The sequence below is a fragment of the Podarcis muralis genome, chromosome 1, assembly GCF_964188315.1.
Source record: "Podarcis muralis chromosome 1, rPodMur119.hap1.1, whole genome shotgun sequence".
In the NCBI taxonomy this organism is placed as follows: Eukaryota; Metazoa; Chordata; class Lepidosauria; order Squamata; family Lacertidae; genus Podarcis; species Podarcis muralis.
In genome coordinates this window covers 108,360,925-108,383,786 of record NC_135655.1, presented here as the reverse complement: position 1 = coordinate 108,383,786, position 22,862 = coordinate 108,360,925, and the positions used below count along the sequence as shown (strand labels likewise).

The window sequence follows — 22,862 nt, the reverse complement described above, 5'->3', positions numbered from 1 at the left end:
ACAATAGCCTTGTAAACAAGCATTTTGGTTTCCCTGCGAATGTCCCAGTCCTCAAACACTATGCACTTAAATCGGGAGAAAGCCACACTTGCAGAGCTCAGCCGATGCTGGATTTCGGCATCAACGTGGAAGGAGAACTGCCTAGGTAGGAGAAGTGATCGACATTTTCCAATGTTACACCACTGAGTTGGATTTGTGGTGCTGCAGAGGGGTTCTTTTGTACTTGTTGGTGCAGCACCAAAGGTGTTCAGGTACAGCTGCAGTCACAATAAGGTGACCACAAGACAACAATTTCTCCAGGAAGCATGGTAAATAGATCAGCTTTATCTCCTGGGGGCACAAGTAGCATCTTAAAAATCCTGTCCTTCTATTGTAAACTTATTACAAACTTTAGAAATATTTTTTAAAATCTGATCCTATTCCCTGCAACCTCCCATCCCTGTGATTAGTAGGTGCCACGTTATCCAGAGACCATCCTTTCCTTTTCCTTGACTGCATCATGGGGATTGTGAAATTGTAGCTACTAGACAATAAACTCTGCTTTCCCCATTCCTCTCTACTCTTCTTTTCTCCTCCAACCCCTCCCCTCATTGTTAGTTGTATGAATATGCCTTACCAACCCATTCTTTTCTCACTTCCCTCTCTCTATCCACTGGGAAGCCACTTCTGAACACCTTTTTCTTCTTCTTGTTTGTCCCCAACTGAACTGGTCCTTTAATTTTGTTTGTTTCTGTTGCTAACATCTAAGCCACTTGATGAATCCACAGTGGATAGCATAAAACATCGCTCCATGTGTTCCATAGGAACCTAGTAATATAACCAGTGTTACTTATTGTTGGTGTATCCCTAATTTTGTATATTAAGCTGTTTCTGTTACCACTTCTGTAATCATCAGGCTTTGATGACACTGACTTGTTTCCATTTGTTGAAGTTTAGCTTTCCAGAGACAGTGGTACCTCGGGTTACATACACTTCAGGTTACATACGCTTCAGGTTACAGACTCCGCTAACCCAGAAATAGTACCTCGGGTTAAGAACTTTGCTTCAGGATCAGAACAGAAATCACACGGTGGCGGTGCGGCAGCAGTGGGAGGCCCCATTAGCTAAAGTGGTGCTTCAGGTTAAGAACAGATTGAGGTTAAGAACGGACCTCCGGAACAAATTAAGTACGTAACCAGAGGTACCACTGTACTGGTTTGCATTGAAAAATACCTTATTTCAACTGCCTTTGCTTTACAGTGGTTGCTATGCAACACATGATGCTGTTTTTGAAGAGAGAGATGCCTTGTTAGTTTATAATGCTTTAAAAGAAAGAGCTAAACCAGATATCTGAACCTTATAATCCAGTTGCAGGTATTTGGCATATAGTGTCAATCTGTTCCTTAACAAAGAAAAAACTACTAAGTGCAATTACTGTAGTTAATCAGAAACTACCATATTTACTTGAATCTAATGCTCACCTTTTTTGGCCAAATTACGTTGCGAAAATTAAGGTGCACATTAGATTCGATGGCACATTAAACTTGAGTAAATACAGCAGTATTTTATATATCTTCTAAACCACCTGTTTGTAATCCTAAGGAGCTGCCGAGGAGTTGCAAGCTTCATTGGAATGGGACTTTTAGCAAAAAATTCTAGGGGTACTATATATATATATATATATATATATATATATATATATATATATTTGCTTTCGTAGATTTTCACGGGTATAGGTATGCAGGTTTTGGTGTCCTCGGGTGTCTTCCCGTGTAAAAGTTGGGGTGTCTAGGCGACGTTTCGACGAGGTCTCACTCGTCATCTTCAGGCTGGTGCTTTCGGCTTCTTGTTACTGGAACAGAGCAGGATCTCAGTGTTTGAGTTCCTATAAATACTGTTGAGGGGTGTGCCTCCAATGTTCTGGGCCGAGAGGAAGTTCCCAGGCTAGTGTGCCTTTTCTTCTTTTGTTCCTTAGTTGCTTGAGGGATATCTTGAGTGATTTCTTGAGTGATATCCTGAGTACCACTTAGGTGGGTCATTAGGTGTGGATTAGTTGCTAAAGCCTTTGTGTCTTGACCTCTTGAACTTTGTGAAGAGTTTTTCTGAGAAGATGGCTGTAGTTGTGCTCTGGCTTGGCTTCGTGTATAGGGGCGAGCTGTGGTTTTGTGGCCTGTGCCAGCCAGATCTGTGTAGGGATTGCAGGGGGGTGCAGCATCCGGAGGTGCCATCATGGTTTGGCTACTGGATGGTGTCTGTAATTTATCTGTGGAGAGGGTCTGGGTTTGGGTCTGGTGTGGTTGATTGGTGATGGCGTTCTGTGTGCCTCTGGATCTGGTGTCAGTTTTTGTGGGGAGGGCTAATTTCCAGATGTCTGGCAAGCGGGATGTGTCGTCACGCTTGTTCATGTTGTGAGGGTGTTTCTCTATCTCGATGGCTTCCATGATTATTCTCTTGTGGTGATGTTCCATGTTAGAGAGCAATTTGGAATCTGCAAAATTAATTTCGTGTCCTGTTTCTTTCATGTGTTGGAAAAGAGAGGAAGTTTTTTCTTCTTTTTTGACGGCATTCTTGTGTTCTGCGATACGTGCATTTATTCGTCTGTTTGTTTGTCCAATGTACGTGGCTGGGCAGACTTTGCAGGGTATTTCATAGACCCCTTGGTTTTCCAACTGGATTTTATCCTTGGGGTTTCTGAGGATATTGGCTATCTTTTGGTTGGCGCAAAAGGCTGTTTTGATATTGTGTTTATGGAGGATTTTGCTAATTTTATCTGTAGTGCCCTTGATATAAGGAAGGAGGGCCATGCCATTGTTTTCTTCTGTGTCTTGGTTTTTGGGGGGTGTTTCTTTTTGGATTAGCTTCGTAACCCTGTTTTGCTGGTATCCATTGGCAATTAACACATTTGAGAGATTCTGTAACTCAGTTGTCAAGTGGTCTTTGTCAGCCAGGCGTTTGGTTCTGGAGATGAGAGTCTTGGCTACGGAGTTTATTTGTGCAGGGTGGTGGTGTGATTGTGCATGTAAGTAGCGGTTGGTGTGTGTTTTTTTCCGGTAGATAGTGTGTCCTAGGGAGCCATCAGGTTTTTTGTAGATTAGGACGTCAAGGAAGGGAAGTTGGTTGTTGGCTTCTATTTCCATAGTGAATTGTATTTTGGGGTGTAGGCTGTTGAGATGTGTGAGGAAGCTGTCCAGTTTTTCCTTCCCGTGTGGCCAAATTACAAAGGTGTCGTCAACATATCTGAGCCAAAGTTTGGGTTTGTGTTCTGACTTGTCTAAAGCATTGGTTTCAAAGTGTTCCATGTACAGGTTTGCGATGACCGGTGAGAGGGGTGATCCCATAGGTGCTCCTTCTATCTGTTTGTATCTTTGTCCATTGTGGATGAAGTACGTGTTGGTTAGGCAGTGGTTGGTCAGGTCCAAGATGTATTCGGGGGGATTGTATTTGTTTTGAATGGCTGTCAAGGCTTCATTAATGGGCACTTGTGTGAAGAGAGATACAACATCGAAGCTCACAAGTAGGTCATTGGGATGTAGGTTTTGCTTCTTTATTGTTTCTATGAACTGGAAGGAGTTTGGAACGTGTGAAGAGATGGATTCTGCATAGGGCTGAAGTTGCTTGGCGAGAAATTTAGCGAGATTTTGTAGAGGTGAGCCTATGGAGCTGACTATTGGTCTGAGTGGTGTTCCCTCTTTGTGTATTTTGGGGAGGCCGTAGAGTTTGGGGCATCTGGATGATTTTTCTCTGGGGATGATTCTTAGCTGGATTTCTTCACTGATAGGAGAGGCTTTTATTTTGGATTTGGTGGTTTTTTCCAGATAGGTGGTGGGATCTGTTTTTATAGGTTGGTAGGTAGGGTCTTGGAGTAGATTTGATAGTTTTGCTTGGTAGTCCGATGTGTTCATCACAACAGTGGCATTACCTTTGTCTGCTGGGAGAATGATTATGTTGTTGTCTTTCCTCAGGTTGGTGAGTGCTTTCTGTTCTTCTTTGTGTAAATTGCTTCTGGGTGGTTTGCTGGAGCAGAGGATGTTGGTGACTTCAAGTCTGATTTTATTGGCTTCATCTGGGTTGATTTTGGTTAGGCTAGCTTCGACTCCGCATATGATGTTTTCCGTGGGGATGCGTCTCGGGGCGACTGCAAAGTTGAAACCTTTGGAGAGTACTTTGGTTTCAGTTGAGGTGAGGATCCTGTCTGATATGTTATGTACTGTTTGTTTCATGGGTTGTTGTGGAGGGTGGCTGGGCTTCTGGCGTTTCTCTAGTTTGTGGAGTTTGTTGGTGTGTGTGTCTGTCTTATGTGAGGTCTCCGTTTCAGCTCTCCAGACGGCTAGTTGTTTGCATTTGTCCCAGAGTGCAGGGTGGATTTTGTTACAGAGTTTGAGGTGAAGAGTGAGCAGATCTTTGTTGGTTTGGTTTAGTAGGTATCTTTTCTTGTGTAGTTCGTTTCTGATTAGGGATAGTTCAGTTCGTTTCAGGATCCTTTCGGTGGCTGGGGTTTTAGAGTGGAATTTAAGTTGGAAGCATGTGGGAATTAAGTTGTTGTCTCGGCAGTTGCGTAGGAACAAGAGATCCAAAAAGAAACACCCCCCAAAAACCAAGACACAGAAGAAAACAATGGCATGGCCCTCCTTCCTTATATCAAGGGCACTACAGATAAAATTAGCAAAATCCTCCATAAACACAATATCAAAACAGCCTTTTGCGCCAACCAAAAGATAGCCAATATCCTCAGAAACCCCAAGGATAAAATCCAGTTGGAAAACCAAGGGGTCTATGAAATACCCTGCAAAGTCTGCCCAGCCACGTACATTGGACAAACAAACAGACGAATAAATGCACGTATCGCAGAACACAAGAATGCCGTCAAAAAAGAAGAAAAAACTTCCTCTCTTTTCCAACACATGAAAGAAACAGGACACGAAATTAATTTTGCAGATTCCAAATTGCTCTCTAACATGGAACATCACCACAAGAGAATAATCATGGAAGCCATCGAGATAGAGAAACACCCTCACAACATGAACAAGCGTGACGACACATCCCGCTTGCCAGACATCTGGAAATTAGCCCTCCCCACAAAAACTGACACCAGATCCAGAGGCACACAGAACGCCATCACCAATCAACCACACCAGACCCAAACCCAGACCCTCTCCACAGATAAATTACAGACACCATCCAGTAGCCAAACCATGATGGCACCTCCGGATGCTGCACCCCCCTGCAATCCCTACACAGATCTGGCTGGCACAGGCCACAAAACCACAGCTCGCCCCTATACACGAAGCCAAGCCAGAGCACAACTACAGCCATCTTCTCAGAAAAACTCTTCACAAAGTTCAAGAGGTCAAGACACAAAGGCTTTAGCAACTAATCCACACCTAATGACCCACCTAAGTGGTACTCAGGATATCACTCAAGAAATCACTCAAGATATCCCTCAAGCAACTAAGGAACAAAAGAAGAAAAGGCACACTAGCCTGGGAACTTCCTCTCGGCCCAGAACATTGGAGGCACACCCCTCAACAGTATTTATAGGAACTCAAACACTGAGATCCTGCTCTGTTCCAGTAACAAGAAGCCGAAAGCACCAGCCTGAAGATGACGAGTGAGACCTCGTCGAAACGTCGCCTAGACACCCCAACTTTTACACGGGAAGACACCCGAGGACACCAAAACCTGCATATATATATATATATATATATATATATATATATATATATATGCAATTATTTTAGCATTATATTTATTTGATTAATACATTTATGAATTGCCTCTTTATTATATATATATAAAAAAACATTTCCAGAGTGGCTTTAGTCTACCTAAATCAAATAGAAAATGATATATTACAGTATCACTGGACAGGGATATAGAACAAATAATTATTTGCAGTGTTGCTTGCAGTAGAAACATAAATTAATTAATTAAATGACTTTCCCATTATAATTGTGGGTTTAGTGAATCATGTGACATGTTGAAAATCATAAAATATATCCACACACCGTCCTTCACAGGGAGGAAATAAAATAGTGGCCATTCTCTCTATAAAAACCGCCCAAGTATGAATTATTTCTACCATGACACACTTTCAAAATACCTGTGCAGTCCAATGGGACTTATTCCCAGGTAACAGGGTACAGGACTGCAGCCTTAATTCTTCCAAGAGCAAGACCTTTTTGCTTAAAAAAGACCAAGGTGCTGCAATCCTTTCTCATTTTGAAGTCGGTAGCAATGCTCTCATTGATTTGAAAGGATCAGCATTCCACTCAGGAATGCATTTCAGAGAAAATTCTATATCTAATCTAATATGTGAAGAGACTTCTTTCAGTGACTCATGGTTTCCAGCGGGAGAGAAATGGGTGGGGTGGGGTAGGGAGAAGGAAAAGGGCAGAGGAAAGCAACAGCACTGTTCCACCCTTACTTTCAGCTCCTGGCAGAAGTCTAGCAGGGTGCTGAACTAGGGGCTGAACCTGCCTTCACTCTCCCCCCCCCCACCTCCTCCTTACTGTAGGATTTCAGCCTTACAAGTACCTAAAAATCAATAAAGAGCAGGATCAATGAAGGATAACATTGTGTGTGTAACCCCTCTGAAATAAATGAAGTTGGATCCAGACTTACCATAGTCACATCTACTTAGTCATCGTAAGTAGCTCTACTGATCATTGGTATGCAAATTTAATAACTAATAGTAAATAACAACAACAACAACAACAACAACAACAATAATACTGAAATCAAAGGGATGACTGGCTAACTTTCTTTGCAATGGGTCTTCTCTAGGCATGACTAATGTATGGTTGGTATCCATCTGTCTCAAGATACAATGGAAGAGTGTGCCTTTGGGAGTGAAGTAAACCATTGGAGAGTTACAGCGCCTGCTGTGGCCGTAGAGACTGATACAGGAGAGATATGTTTTGTTGCAGCTGGGGCAGATGGATGAAGGTGTCCAGTTGTGCTGATAGGTGTACCACGGCATTTTTCTCTCCTTCTCCCAGTGGTCATTTTGCCTCTGGTCTAACAGTGACTAACAATGCAATACTAACGGTGTCTACTGTTACTCCCAGGCCTTAGTTTGGATCAAACCCAAAATATTATTTAAACCCACATGCAGAAAATGCAAGAACTCCCCCCGCCCCCGGACAGGAATTACAGTGGTACCTCAGGTTACATACGCTTCAGGTTACATATGCTTCAGGTTACACAATCCACTAAGCCAGAAATAGTGCTTCATGTTAAGAACTTTGCTTCAGGATAAGAACAGAAATTGTGCTCCGGTGGCGTGGTGAATGAATTAAGTACTTAACCTGAGGTACCACTGTAAATCGGTAAACCTTCAGCATTGTGCAGGAAGAAGACTGTCACCATTTAGCCAAAACAAACACACACACAAATGTTAAAGGGTCTGAGACAAAGCTTAACTTCGTTGCTGCTTAAATGAATGGAAGCGGGCATCTTTTGTGTGAGAGGAGCAATGCAGGGATTTCAGAGAGCTGCAATAGTTCCTTTTTCTACATTTACCACCCACTTTCACAGCTACTGGAACCTTTTATCTCCCAGCCTCCCACACAAGCACTCCCTTCCTTCCCCACCCTCCCAAGTAGGAACTGCAGCCAAGGCTGGTGGGCTTATCTCCATTCTACAAGGCGGATGAATGCTTGCCAGCAGCACTGAAAGGTAGCACAGGATAAGAAATTACAGGTCTGTGGTTCACACAATTATTAAAGAACTTTGAAAATTAGCATGGCAATGCTGCGCGTAGCCCCCGTTCTGCATCTTCTCGGTTCCTTGTTATTGTAAGAGGGGCTAGGTGGATATTTTTAGCCACAGAAAGGCAAATCCATCTGCAGTAGAAGGTTTCCAAGGAAACTGAATAATTGAAATATGTGTTGAACTAAGATCTGTTTCTACCAATTTCTCTTGATTACGGGAGCTGCTCCCACACGGCGCCTAGTCACTGAATTCGGGCTTGTGGGAGAGCCGAGTTTGGGAATTGATGGGAAGAGAAGCAGAGTCAGAGAAGAGGCTCACAGACTGTGTACACATGTCATTTTATTCTAGAATCAATGGAAATCGAGTAACATTTCCCCCCGCCACCGCCCACAATCTGGACCTAATTTGTTGCCCCTAAAAAGCGCTTCTTGAGAGACGGGTTTCATTCTGAAAATAAAAGCTCGCTGCAGATCGATTCTGCATTACTGTACAGTACTACAATGTGTCTACTTGAAAATGGGGAAGCAGATGTCAGTGGTCCTGGCAATGGAGCCACACCTGTCCAATGGCATTGGGGGTGAGAATATACCAAGAGTGGAATTACCACTTCCTTCTTCTCTCACCTGGGGCAGGTGCAGGGAGGAAATGATGTGGATAAGCTAATCAAGCGGGAGGTTTTCAAATGCATATCAGGTGACCACACCCACCCTTGAGGATGCCAGGAACTCGACTCAATCTAGATGGAAAGCAGCACATTGCAGATGAGCATGAATGATTCCTGATTGAGGAAAACGGTGTTTGTTTGTTCGGTTGGTTGGTTTTTTGGTGTGCTACAAATGGGGTAGTATACACAGCCTGACTCTGAACAGATAAATGTTAAACTGAATACTACTAAAGACATTTGAAATATAAAAAGGTAAGCATTATAAGTAATGGGGGGATCCATTAAAATTATCTGTAAATTGAAAAAAAAGGTGGCGTATGAAAGGGGGGGTGGGGAATGGCAGAAAGGGGAAAGGAAATGCCAGGATTTTGAAAGAAGTATTGGACCACTGCTTTTGACAAAGTTGAACAGGAATACTAAATAATGATCACATTTAATATTTAGCTGGGTTTCTCCCCCATGTATTTTTAATATTTAATTGCCCTCCCACACTTCTCCCACATGTGTGTTTATGTAGTGGGGGATGGGGTAATGTCCTTTTAAATACTTTCATACCCAGATTTTTTCTTCTCCTTGTGGGATTTTTTTCTTTTAGACTTCTCTCAATCTTTTTTTACATTATGAGCTTTATAATGCGTTTTCCTGTACAGTGGTACCTCGGGTTACATACGCTTCTGGTTACATACGCTTCAGGTTACAGACTCTGTTAACCCAGAAATATTGCTTCAGGTTAAGAACTTTGCTTCAGGATGAGAACAGAAATCGTGCTCCGGCAGCAAGGCAGCAGCAGGAAGCCCCATTAGCTAAAGTGGTGCTTCAGGTGTTTCAGGTTAAGAACGGACCCCTGGAATGAAGTAAGTACTTAACCCGAGGTACCACTGTAACTTTTTAAAATGTGTCTAGATCCAGCCTGAAACTCCTTTGCTCCCAGGCAGCATCAACAATGGTCTGGGATGACTGACTTGTAGTCAAAAACCTCTGGAAAACACCAGGTTGGTGAAGGCTGCTCTAAGGATTATTACCATATACTGAAGCTACCTTCTATTGAACCAGCAACAAAAGAAGATAAAGACTTATCAAAATACTGTGTGTGCGTGCAATACTTTGCAAATGTGCATATTCTTTTAGACAGAATACTCTATATACACTAAAAAGAAGTAGCAGCAAAGACCATGCATAGTACAGATTGATAGCAGCTTTCCCAGGCTCAAAGGGAGGCATTCAAAGTAGAGCGAAGCGCATCACTCCATGAGCGAAAGCATTTCTGTTTGGCTGGTGGAATCATCTGCCCTCTCTTCCCCCATACTCTGTTCCAGGAGGTTCTCTTGATCCCTCAAACCAATTGGGAAGGGGAGGATACAGAGGTGAGTAGGCGGAGAAGTCGGAGAGCCATGTTGTGCCATTTCATTGACTTCCAGAGAAGTCTTTGCATTGACTTCCAGAGAGCTCATTAGTTGAACCCTGCCCACAGAGTAATCCTGGGCTGAAAACAATGGGTGTGCAGCGCAACATTGTACATTGCAGTGCCTAATTGAATGAGAACTATACAACCAGTGCTGGTGTTCTGGCCTGCATAATGTACAATATGGCCTTTGTCATTTGCAAGAATTTACTTATACAGTGGTACCTCAGGCTACAGACACTTCAGGTTACAGACTCCACTAACCCAGAAATAGTACCTCGGGTTAAGAACTTTGCTTCAGGATGAGAACAGAAATCGTGTGGCGGCAGTGGGAGGCCCCATTAGCTAAAGTGGTACCTCAGGTTAAGAACAGTTTCAGGTTAAGAACGGACCTACGGAACAAATTAAGTTCTTAACCCGAGGTACCACTGTAGTCAGTCCATCTAGCCATTACTGTCTGTTTTGAGGGGCAGAGGCTCTCTTGGGTGAAGATCCTGCCTATCTCTGGAAACAGATTGTATTAGGTGGGTGGTACAAGGGATCTTAAGTGGGACGCGGGTGGCGCTGTGGGTAAAAGCCTCAGCGCCTAGGGCTTGCCGATCGAAAGGTCGGCAGTTCGAATCCCCGCGGCGGGGTGCGCTCCCGTTGCTCGGTCCCAGCGCCTGCCAACCTAGCAGTTCGAAAGCACCCCCGGGTGCAAGTAGATAAATAGGGACCGCTTACTAGCGGGAAGGTAAACGGCGTTTCCGTGTGCGGCTCTGGCTCGCCAGAGCAGCGATGTCACGCTGGCCACGTGACCCGGAAGTGTCTCTGGACAGCGCTGGCCCCCGGCCTCTTGAGTGAGATGGGCGCACAACCCTAGAGTCTGTCAAGACTGGCCCGTACGGGCAGGGGTACCTTTACCTTTACCTTTACAAGGGATCTTTGGCATGGGACCATTTGTATGCAAAGCATGAGATCTACAACTATGTTATGGCACACAGAAGAAGATTAAAGAATGAGGACCACCTTCATATTTAAAGCTGGGATTCACTGCAGTTTTTTGTGTGCATGCCCACCAGAATCACTCTTCATATGAATTGTACATCCTTGTGCATTTGTTTTTCCTTAATTTATTATTCATATATAGAATGTTTCCCATCAGCATTTTGATTTTGATACATTAACTGGGAAATGCACCAGTTTCAGTACTGAGAAATGCCATTACAGAAAGGGAGGGCATTTCACTTCACATCTTCAGCTTCCTGCTGCATGATTTTTCTCTCTAAAATATTCACTCTTTTGATGCAATACAGTACAATATTTTGTCCATTTTAATAGGCAGCTCTTTGACACTATACAGGCACATTCATAGAATCACAGACTTGTAGAATTGGAAGGGACCTTGAAGATCATCTAGTCCAACCCCCTGCAATGCAAGAATATGCAGCTATCCCATACGGGGATCAAACCTGCAACCTTGGTGTTAGCAGCACCATTAGATATAAGCTCCCACTCCAAATTATACCAGGAGCTGGTAGCACTCCTAGGAAAGCTATATAGGTCAGTGTATGTTGTCCTAGTACATGTAGTTGCACAATAACTCAATTTTAACTGCTGAACTAATATGGTTTATTGCCATGATTTAAATTAGTGCACAGAACAGCAAACATGGTGAGCTGATGTGTTTTTCCGCTGGTTTTAGCCACTGAAATATCAGTGCTAGAAAACCTGTGGTATTTCAAATCAATAGCAATCCACACTAAACGGTACACTAAACTGTAAAATGCCTTATTCTGAATAGGGCAACTAATTTCCCTTACAAATTATGAGGGAATGGGATATTCATTCAATAACTGAAAGCACGATGAAACCCGTTAAAGCCACTGACCACTAGAAGTTGTTTCCTCACTTCTTCCAATGGCACATTTCTAAATTAACAGCCTAAAGAGCCCGTATCTTGACCAAATGTTACATCATCAAATGCAGTCCCTTTTTTCCTAGGCCTAAAGAAACACTCTTTTGATTTCCCAGCACTTGTCTTTTTGCTGTGATCATAATATCTACAGTCTAGCAAAAGCTTTGTACTGTGCACCTCGCTATCTGTGTGCCCTAACTGCTCCACCTTCACTTAAGACTGACAGCTTAGCTCACACGTTAAGAAAGTTGCCAGAGAGATTTGGATGAGCTACAGATTTTACTGTATATGGATTGCTTACTGGAAGAGATGTACACACAGGAAAGACTAGCAAATTGCTAAACTGCCTGAAAGCCATTAGCACTGCGCAGGCTGCACCAAATGCGCACGCAAGCATTTTATACGACGAAGACAATGCTCAAGGACTTGTGCAACAAGAACAACAAAACCATCTGCTCGGTCCTCTCTCCCTTCCCCCACCCCCTTGAATTACCTGTGATCGGGATTCTGTTATTTCAGCTCCGTCAAGGCAGACTGAAAGGTTCACTCCTTCTTCCACCAGCCATTGAGCGGTGGTCAGCCAATCAGAGACAAGACATCCTGGCATCCTCTGGAATGCTCTCTCTTCCTCTGCCTCCTCCCTTCTACCCAGTTCTGTGCAAACCACGCTGGGGAGGGGGTGGGGAGAAGGAAGATAAGCAAAGCCAAGGCAAAACATGTTGAAACCAAAAATAGGAAGAGGGGGGATTTCTGCACTGAGAAAATGGCCAAACCAAACATTTTCCTAGTAGCTATTGCTAAGGAACTGGTACAGTATTATTGTTTACTATGTCCAAAATAAATCATCTGCTCTCACTCAGCCAAGCAACGATTTGTAGGTAGGCAGCAGGAAGCGAACTAGAAATGTGGGGAAAGTGTTTGGATGCAAATCAATAAATTAATCATTTGCATGAAGCCATCGCACCCGTCACCAGATTTCAGAGCAGTAAATTTCAGCAAACCAGTGCCTGCAGCAGCCTTACTGTTTCAATGAAGCTACCCAAAAGTGAGCGGCTGAAATTCCATGAATGGGAATCCAGCCCTGATGTCACTAACATATGGATCATTTAAAAACTGGTTGCAGGTTCTGTTTTAAATCCCTGTTATATCAGCAAGCTAAGTGCAGTATTATCTTTTTTAAAAAGAAAAGAAAGGAAAGGAATAAAAGCATTCAACAGTGCATTTTACTCCCTCCCTCTGCTGCAATGGAAAATTTTGATTGATGAACCTGACTTGAAACATTAGGTACTTTTATATAAAAAGCAGCAATGCAGTCAGCAACTCCAGACACTGAAGCACCAAATGCCTGGGAATCCAATAATTCCATTCAGGCTATTGATATGGCACAATATGTGAGAAATATTGCATAAAGGCATTATTGTAATGAGTGGCATTCAAATAAGTTTTACTCAGGGTAGACCAGCTGACATTAATGGACCTAACTTAGTCATGTGTAGTAATTTAAATTCCTGTAACACTTTACACCACAAATGTTCCTATTAATTTTTGTTCTGCCTATGTTGTGCTATAGCCCGCCCTTACAGCAATAGTGTGGCATTGGAGAAGCATCACAGAACAAACTGAAGCAGAATAAACCCACCACTAACACACTATTACGGTGTCAAGAACATGTTGCAGATTGCACCCACAATATTTATTTTCAATCAATCAATAAAACACCAGTGGGAAATAACTGCTGCAAGAACTATTTGCCCAGACATGGAAATCATTACAATTATTGTAATGATTCCAACTGCCTTCCAACTCTAAAATTCTACGATTCTACAATTAACTACGGATCAATGGTATAATGCAATTTACTGAACAGCATTATTGGGAGAAAACTGACAGAAAAATTAAAAGCAGCAAGAGGCCAAAAGAAACACAGCAATTTTTATGCAGTCATGTGTGACATTATTGCTAACACAAACAATGAGACATATGGTAGAACAATACTCATAGTTCATAGCACAGTCTAGAGTGTATGAAGTACACATTTTTATTTTCCTGCTTCCCACCTCCCCGCTTCCTATAAATTCTAAATGGTATTGATACAATACCTTTTATGTATGGTCCTCAATCTAAACAATGCATGTTACTGTACATAATTCCATATCTGTAATACTTGTCATAATTCTGGTGTATACACTTCAACACTTGGTTAGCATATTCAGAAACGTTTACGTAAGTGTTTATTGTTACTTTAAGTTTATGCAATTGTTGCATGTCATATTCTCTAACATAAGCAAAGAGATATCTCAATGCAACCGTGTTTATATATGAAAAGGAATGGAAACTATGTGATAACCAAACATTATTTTTTTATTTCCTTTGACAGCGCACTTCGCAACTTTGATGCAGTTTGCTTACATTATTTCTTCCTGCCATTTGTAAGCATACATCTGATCATGGTCATTCATAACCATTCATATAACCATTTGTTTAATAGTCCATGAAGTAATAAATTTTCTGCAAATTAAGAAATGCACATGTTAATGCAATGTTAACCACATAGGTTGGCATTGCTAGATTTACAAGAGAATATGAATTGTTTCCACTCTTTGCTTTAGCTATTGAATGAAAGTTTAGATTAGAGGCTGCCAACCTCTTTTGGACCAATGGGCATATTTCAAATTTTGACAAAGTGTGTGATAGGCACAAAATGGCTGCCACAGGGGGTACTGCATAGCACAAGATGGCTGCCATGGGCAGCATGGCAAAACACAAAATTAGAATGCATACATTGCTGCTCCTCTGGCCCCAGACAACTTCACTGTAGGAACTCAGCTTATGCCCTGCTGGTCCTGATTAAGGAAATAATACAATATTGATTCTCTCTGAGTCTCTCATCTCTCTCTCCCCGATACCTACGATGATGTTGATTTCTAATAAGAGACAGTATTCCCCAGTGCCAGGTGGCCCCACCAAACATATACACATATGTACACATACAGATCACAGACACACATGCATCTTTCTCTCCCCCCCCCCCGCATTTCTCATGCACTTCATCTATGTGCAGCCACACATGCTCTTCCTTCTCTCTCTCTGCCCAGCATCTTTACCAGCTTGAGTGAGAAAGGCCTTAGCAATGTCATGTCAACACATTCCTATTTCCCTTCTAAGGCCACCAAAAGTAAGTGGATATATTAGGACCTAATTCTGATCCCTGAGAAACTTAACTTACTTTTTGTCCCTTACCCTAAATAACCAGCCTTTTAATAAAAATATCTGTCCTCTTCCCTTTCACCAGTTCATTAACGCATACGGATACAAAGCAATTTGCCTATGGTTAAGTTCCAATCTGGTATTGTTCCACGTTCTTCAAAAATGCCAGTTGGCTCACAGCACATTCCTGCACACATGACTACTCAGAAGTCAGTCCTGCTGAGTTCAATGGGACATTCTTGCAGCCAGGTAAGCGTGAAGTGTCAACCACCACTTTCCGTAGGTCTGTTGAAGAAAAATAGAGTTTCAGATTTAGTCTGGCACCTTACAACTCCCCTGTTCCACATATCCTGCCCACCCACAACTTTCATACATGTTCTAGGCCCTTAACAGGTCTGTAATTATTTGCGTTATCCCCTCCCTAATCTCTGCCTTGAATAAAGGCAACATCAGCTATTCTCAAATCACCGGACTGAATCAATACAGTCAAAGAGAAGCCAGGAATATGACTTGAGCTATAGCTGCAATCTAATGCTGACATACAGCGACAAGTTCAGAAGATGACACAAAAGGACATGCAAGGTGAACTGCCTATGGGCACATAATCACTGCAAGTCAGGCCAGACTCCAAGGGCATAAACTGAAAATGTCAAATATCTACAAGATTCATGGACGTAGCATTTGGCTTTCTTTTGCAGCCTTTAGCACATGCATCCCAAAGCTGACCCATTTCTTAAACCTAGCCTGAAGACTGGAGACAAGAGTTTGCAAGATGAAAGAGAGGGAAAGAACAAGCAATTTTTTGAACCAGAGTACAGTAGTTATAATGCATTAAACTCACTATGCAGAATAACCCAAGAAAATTTAGGGAAGGGAAATTGAAAAGCTGAGATTATAACAACGACCATCACACTGATGGATAAAAAACATGTCTCCAAAGCATGCTGCTTTCATTAATGCGATATGAACTGCTGCACCCCATGATTATTTCAAGGGCATTATAGGGCTAGCTGGAAGTCCTGCTAGACCTGTATTTAAAGGCAGGTGTGCCAAGTAGATTAGCAAAAGTTACCTGTCCCTGAACAGTGTGACATGCTTTCTTCCCAAAGCACCATGGATAGGATAATCTAGATCTGGCATAACTTTCTGTATCTCAGTACAGTCGTACCTCGGGTTACAAACACTTCGGGTTACAAACACTTCGGGTTACAAACTCTGCTAACCCGGAAGTAGTACCTTGGGTTGAGAACTTTGCCCCCACGGTGTGGTGGCAGCAAGGAGGCCCCATTAGCGAAAGCATGCCTCAGGTTAAGAACGGTTTCGGGTTAAGAACGGACCTCCGGAATGAATTAAGTTCATAACCGGAGGTACCACTGTATAGCATGCATGTTTAAAAAGCCTAGCCCATTACTTCTGCAACAGAATCTGTGTCCTAATTGTACTTGGAAAACTGAACGAGAAAGTGAGAAAATGTCTGTGTGTATCCTATGTTGGCCAGAGGTACCTGTCTGCACCTAACTTTGTTATTCTGATACATGAAGGATGCAACCCTAAACACAGTTACTGTGGAGTAAGCCCATTTGAAGCTCTTCTTGAGACTTACGTCTGAGAAAATACGCAAAGAATTGCTCTGAAACAAAGCAGTCCTGTGCATCTTTACTCAGAAATAATTCCTACTAAATTCAGTGGGGCTTACTCCATAATACAGCCATTGATTTCCACGAGATAGATTTATACATGTGGTTAATTGATATGTGAAGCAAATGATATGTACTAAATACACCTAACATTGGTAGCCTCCTGTCAATAGATCGCAACAATAGCTGAGATGTGTTGTTTTTCATCTGTCACTTTTTGTTAAGCCGAAGCTTCTCTTAACTTCACATTTGTACTTACTTATAAAAGTGTAAGTCATCTGTTCAGTTATGAAATAAATGAATTATGAACTTCCCATGGATAGTTGCATTAAGTGTTGATAAAATTAAATGCTTTAGCAATCCTATTTGTCAAAACACACACACACACACACACACACACACACAGAGAGAGAGAGAGAGAGAGAGAGAGAAAGAGAGAGAGAGAGAGAGAGAGAGAGAGAGAGAGAGAGAGAGAGAGTGTATTCCTAGATGGTCAAGGCAAAGAATCACATATGCCACTCAAACTATTTTCCGTGAATAGCTTTTGTATATACAGTAGCTTCAATCCACGACACCCTTAGATGTGGATAAATACTTTCCTTTAAATCTCCTTTCAAACTGCAAACCAAACGAAGCATGGACATGATAATGGAGTGACACCTAGTGATCGCTTGAAGACATGACTGAAACTATCAAATATTTATTTATTTTTATAATGAATAAGAAATGAAGGTCTTGTTTCGAAATTATTGGAGGACAGTTAACCAAACTCATTGAGAATATTTTATTCTCTGTTAAATTTTATAGACTCTAAAAGTAATGATTAATACATAATATATGTCCATAAAACCCAACTGTTTTCACCCTTGGGGCTTTTTCATAAGCCATTTCAGAGGTGGAGCAATATGGCGAGACTAATTAAACTTTTTGTGGCATCATCTGATTAGAGGAAAATATACATACACTGGTGATAACAACTAAACTGCAAGAATGAGAATCACAGCTGCAATAATTTATATGGGGATTTAAAAAAAAGAAAACACCTTCAAGGTACAAAAAAAAATTCATGGTGTCCCAGTGCGCAGAATTCTCAAAAGGATGCCAAAGAGCCACAATGGACAACCAAAAAAGCTGTAACACTAAAGCTGCTGTTCTGAAATCCTGAAATACTTCAGCTGCCATTCTTAATTTTCAAGGACATACAGTCCTGAGAAACAAATTTAGTGTGATGGTCACCGAAGTTAATTTTCATCAGTTTCTTTACAAAAGGACAGCATCATTGGGAGAGGCCACATGAATGGGTTTCACAGTTACCAAAAAGAAAGCATTGGTTTCATTATTATTATTTTTTGCATATCCTTGTGTACAGTTTGTGTGTCTGCCAGTATCTGCTGCCAATAAAGAATCATGTCATAACCTCTGTTGCTGTGACTGAGGTCTACCTAAGGCAAAAATGCTGGGGAGATAGCTTGCCAAAAGAGAGAAGTCCACACTTCTTCCTCGCTACAATGTTTGAGGACGTGGTTGCAGGGAATATTCCTTTGTTGACTGTTCAGAAAATTTTCATAAACGCCTCCAAATGTGAGCTATATGACTACCACTGGTGCCATCCTCTTGCTCCCATGACAGTATCCTGGAGAAGGAAGTTGCATGCCTTGCCTACTATAACAATAATTTCCGCCCTCCCTTCCCAACAGGTGGGCGGGGTTTGCGACACCGAGCCAGCTTACCTGGTTGGGTGCCTCTCACCTGTGTTAGGGTGGCCATCGCCCGCCTCTGGCCTGGGAGGACAATGGATGGCCAGCTTGGGGGGGGTGGGGGTGGCGAGGGCCAAGGGAAAAGAGGCCGACCCCTTCAGCCAAACCTCACTTTGTTTCCTCCTCTTCCAGGTTCACCCACCCAACCCTCCCAAATTAATAATATTTTCTTGCAGCCTAATATTTTGTGTTCCAAGTCAGCAGGTCATAAGATGGTGGCTGTATTCAGAACCGGGAAGGAATTTTCCCTGCATTGGCAGGTTTTGCCTTCCCCGTAGTGTTTCGTCACAACTTTGGCGGTTTTTAGGCCTTGGCAAGGTATCCTTTAGTCTATCTTTGAGTTGGGGGGGGAGCATTTCATGTACCCCCCATGTGTCGGCATTTGCAGGGCCCGTTAAAAGGTTGATTGCAGGAGTCCCTGTCCCTAGAGGGGCGGCATGTAGGTCAAACTCCCGGCCGAGGTAAAGTGGGAGGGCACACTGTGTAAGTCTGTGCTTTACAGTCCCCTCCCACTGCACTGCACATCCTCAGTCCCATTCAAGCTGAGAGGGTTACATGCCAAGGCCTATGTCAAGTTTCCCACATTCTGAAGTTCAATAAAGTTGTGGCCAATTTGAACCCATACTTTGGTCTCTCGTCTCATTCTTTGGGGGTGGGGGTGGGGTAGGCTCCACAGACAGGGTTCAGCACGTGTGATTGCAATCTATATCCATGCTTCTCTGTTCTTTCTCTGAAGCTTGGTTTCCACTTAGTCAAATGACAGTGCTCTGCTGTACAGTTGGTACCTCAGGTTAAGAACTTAATTCGTTCTGGAGGTCTGTTCTTAACCGGAATCTGTTCTTAACCTGAGGTACCACTTTAGCTAATGGGGCCACCTGCTGCCGCCGCCACAGGATTTCTGTTCTCATACTGAAGCAAAGTTCTTAACCCGAGGAACTATTTCTGGGTTCGCGGAGTCTGTAACCTGAAGAGTCTGTAACCTGAAGCGTCTGTAACCCGAGGTACCACTGTAGAGGTCTTTCCTGGAAGCTGCATTGTCCCCTCCCACATTGATGTTAGGCTTGGAAGAAGCTTTCTTTAGCTAATAGCTTTTTTTTTTTTAAGCCTGATGACGGTGTGGGGAGGGGTGTGTGCTTTTCATGGGATGGGACAGTTGCAGCATGCGCACAATGCCCATGACGGTTCCTCTGATTTGCAAATGTGCCTGTAGGACCCAAAAGACTGACAACCCCTAATATGAGAGATTTTAAAAAATCTAATTACAAAACTCTGGGAGAAGTTAAGACCAGAATTTAGATTAGACCTCACATTTAGGCTATTCCTCAACTAGAAGCAGTACAAAGCTCTGAATGACTGATTAGACCTCATATTAGGCATTTTAATGTCAATGAGACTAGTTCCTGTTCTTAAAAATTGCATGTTATATCTTGACTTCTGCTGCAAAACTAAAAATAGCTGTGAATAGCTGGCAGTTGAAGTACATGACACCTTGAAGTAAATGAAACCTTTATATGTTTGCCATTTTCTAGCTATTTGTACTAACTGGCCATAGAATTAAAAGGAAGGTACATGCTTTGTGTGGAAAGTTATACACATGTTGTGTTTCTACAGTTTGAATACCTGTGGTTGATATTTAAACCTTGTGATGTCCTTCCTCCTTTTTTGTGCTTGGATCAGCCAATTATTTTGTTGCAACGAAAAAATGATCCCACATTGCTTTTTCATTTGCAGATAAAAAATTCTGGTTGCCATAGAAATTGCAAAAAGTCAGTTATGGTATCTCAGTTTTACAATAGACAGTGTTTGCTGGGAAACCATTCCTTGTCTAAATTTCTCATGTCAGAAATGCTTGACTTATTTTTGGTAGGTGAAAGCAGTGTCTTCTGGAGTGGGCAGAAAATTTATAAATGGTAAATTTCCCCTGAGAAATGTACTACTTTTCAAAATATTGAAATATGATGGCTTTGTTATATGGAAAAATAATATAACTGTCAATGTTGGGGCAAAGACATCAAATAACATCACTAATAAGACCTGGAGAAAACCTTTTTTGGCATATGATAACCTAATGTGGTTTTAAAAAAAATAGGGTTATCTTAGTTTAGCAGCAGATACTGAGGCAAAACCAAGTCCAAGCTACTCTGTCAACAAGTCTAAAGTGGATAATATACATTCTTGAGGGAGCCAGAAGTGATTTGTTTAAGAGCTCACTGCTTAGAAGCTTAGCCAGCTTCCCCATTGAAGTTATAGTGAGCTAACATTAGCACAAACAGTTTCTGAGCTCTGGGCGCAGTATTGCGCCTAAGATTTCAGATTAAAACTGCAGAGTAGAAGGAACAGAGGGCCTTTTTCTGCCTCCCCGCTTCCAGCTACTCTCTGAAGACTGGATAAGAGACCCTTAAAAACTACTGTGGGAATTTTAGCGCTGTGAAGAGAATAGGGTTTCTTAAGAACTCTCACCACCCTTAACAACAGTTCCCAGAATCCTTTGGGGGAAGCCATGATGTTTTAAAGTAGTATCATAGTACTTTAAATTTATGGTGTTAATGTGACCACACTAAGGCACCCAGGGCATGGGAGGTTTCTCCACTCCTCCATGAGCGACTTCTGTTTCTTCTTTTTCCTCAGAGTAGTAGCATCTGTGCTTAATGATGTGCTTCTTGTGAGGGATCTTTGTCTGCCATGCCCTCAACAAAATGGCTGCCGGCAAAGGTTAACAACCATTAGGTTGAAGAAGCAATTATGACCAGGGAGAGCATATGGTCACATCTGTCAGGTTGGCAAAACCAGCGGATATTTGAGATTTGAGTAAACACACAGGGTTTGCTCACTCCTGCAAAACCAATAACATTGAGGCTCAGTTATGCTGAGGGGGGATCTCAAAGGCTCCCTGGTATGCACTCACTAAAATGTTCAACTCGAAATCAGTGAGGAAAACTTAGTGTTGCTAATTGCATCTGCTAAGAGCAAATCCTCAATAAAAGTAGTGTAGAGGAGCAGCAGGGAAGCTTTTTCAGTTTGAATGCGTCATTCTCTTCCGTGCAACCACCATGCTGATGGTGGGCAGGGCCAGAAAGAGGCAAAAGAAGATAGCGCAATGCATGTGGTTTTATCTTTGTACAGTAGGCTAGCTTCTTCACACAACTGAGGGTGTGTTCACATTACTGCCTTAGAGTGCTGTGAAGTTGTTCTTCCCCAGTGTTTTCCAGTTGTTCACGACACCACAACCAGATTCATTTCTGTCTGTGTTCATGCCAGGGGGCGCTGATAGCTGACAGTAGCATTTTATAACCAAGTGCAGAATGCATATTTATTTTGGGAAATGTGTGTTCAACGACATGTTCAAACCAAGAAGAAGAAGAAGAGTTTGGATTTGATATCCCGCTTTATCACTACCCTAAGAAGTCTCAAAGCGGCTAACATTCTCCTTTCCCTTTCTCCCCCACAACAAACACTCTGTAAGGTGAGTGGGGCTGAGAAACTTCAGAGAAGTGTGACTAGCCCAAGGTCACCCAGCAGCTGCATGTGGAGGAGCGGAGACACGAACCCGGTACCCCAGATTACGAGTCTACCGCTCTTAATCACTACACCACACTGGCTCTCCAAGCAAAAATACCCAGGGTGTGAAGTGGGGCAGTGAAGCATGTGGTTGCGGCCTGGGTGCGTTGCCTTGGAAGAAGCCCCCAGACCTGAGGTTCCGCACCCCTGGCATAGAGGTACAAGCGGAAAGCTAGGGCATATGATCTCACAAGGGGACTTTCTCCCTCAGTAATGGGGGGGGGGGTTAATTTGTTAGGATTCTTGCTCCGTGTTTACAGTCATGGGATTGTTTCCTATCACATGATGGTATATGTTTTCATTCCACATAGTGGGAAGTGACAGAGACAGGATGTTTTTATTACTGTGTTCCGTGATGTGGGACTACTGTCCTTTGTTTCTTTTTCTTTGCTGTCTGATGAGAAAGAGGGAGCTAAGTCAGAATGCTCCAAGTGTATTATATGTAAATAAAGTAGATTAGCCAAAATGCTGAGCTATTGAGTCTGTTACACGAACTGCTAATACCCTGCAGGATCCCTAAGTGCCTCTTGGTATCAGTCACTGGAGAAAGCTTTTGAAGCTCCTGAACAACTGACCAGGAGGGCTTATGCGATAATTACTGCTCGTATACATGTGTGTCCTCCAGACACAAAACTTGTTGAGCTTTTTGGGGCATAGTTGAGTGTTTTAGAGCCTATTTCAATGAAGTTTGCCAAAATCTACACTGCCAACATGAGCTGCCATACGTCCGGATTTCAGCCTAGATGCTGTTTACGAAAGCTGAATACCGGCTATGTACAAGAAATTTGGGACGTATGGCAACCAAAAACATGTAGCCCCAGTTCTGCTGCTAGGTTCTACCCAGGAGCCAGCTTTTTTATTTCAAGAGTTGGCAATCTAGGAAAGAGACAAACAGAGAGGGAGTTGGAATGGGCCCTGGTGGATAAAAGTGCTTGATGCATTGTAGGAACAATCGGGTCCCAGTGCTGTGCTGCTCTAAAATGTGGATTCCCCCCCACCCTATATTTTTGCCAATGATTTTTATTTGTGATATGTCATCTTCAAAGCA

The 22,862-nt window shown here is 42.6% G+C and overlaps 1 protein-coding gene across 2 annotated transcripts in view; it reads right to left on the bottom strand.

Annotated features, from left to right (window-relative positions):
• CSRNP3 (cysteine and serine rich nuclear protein 3) overlaps positions 1-12,279 on the bottom strand; it is a 94,680-nt gene extending 82,401 nt beyond the window's left edge. For both annotated transcript variants that reach the window (XM_077936856.1, XM_028747587.2), the window contains exon 1: positions 12,149-12,279. The gene's annotated coding sequence lies outside the window, so the exon portion shown is untranslated. The remainder of the gene's footprint in view (positions 1-12,148) is intronic.
• Positions 12,280-22,862: the final 10,583 nt, after the last annotated feature.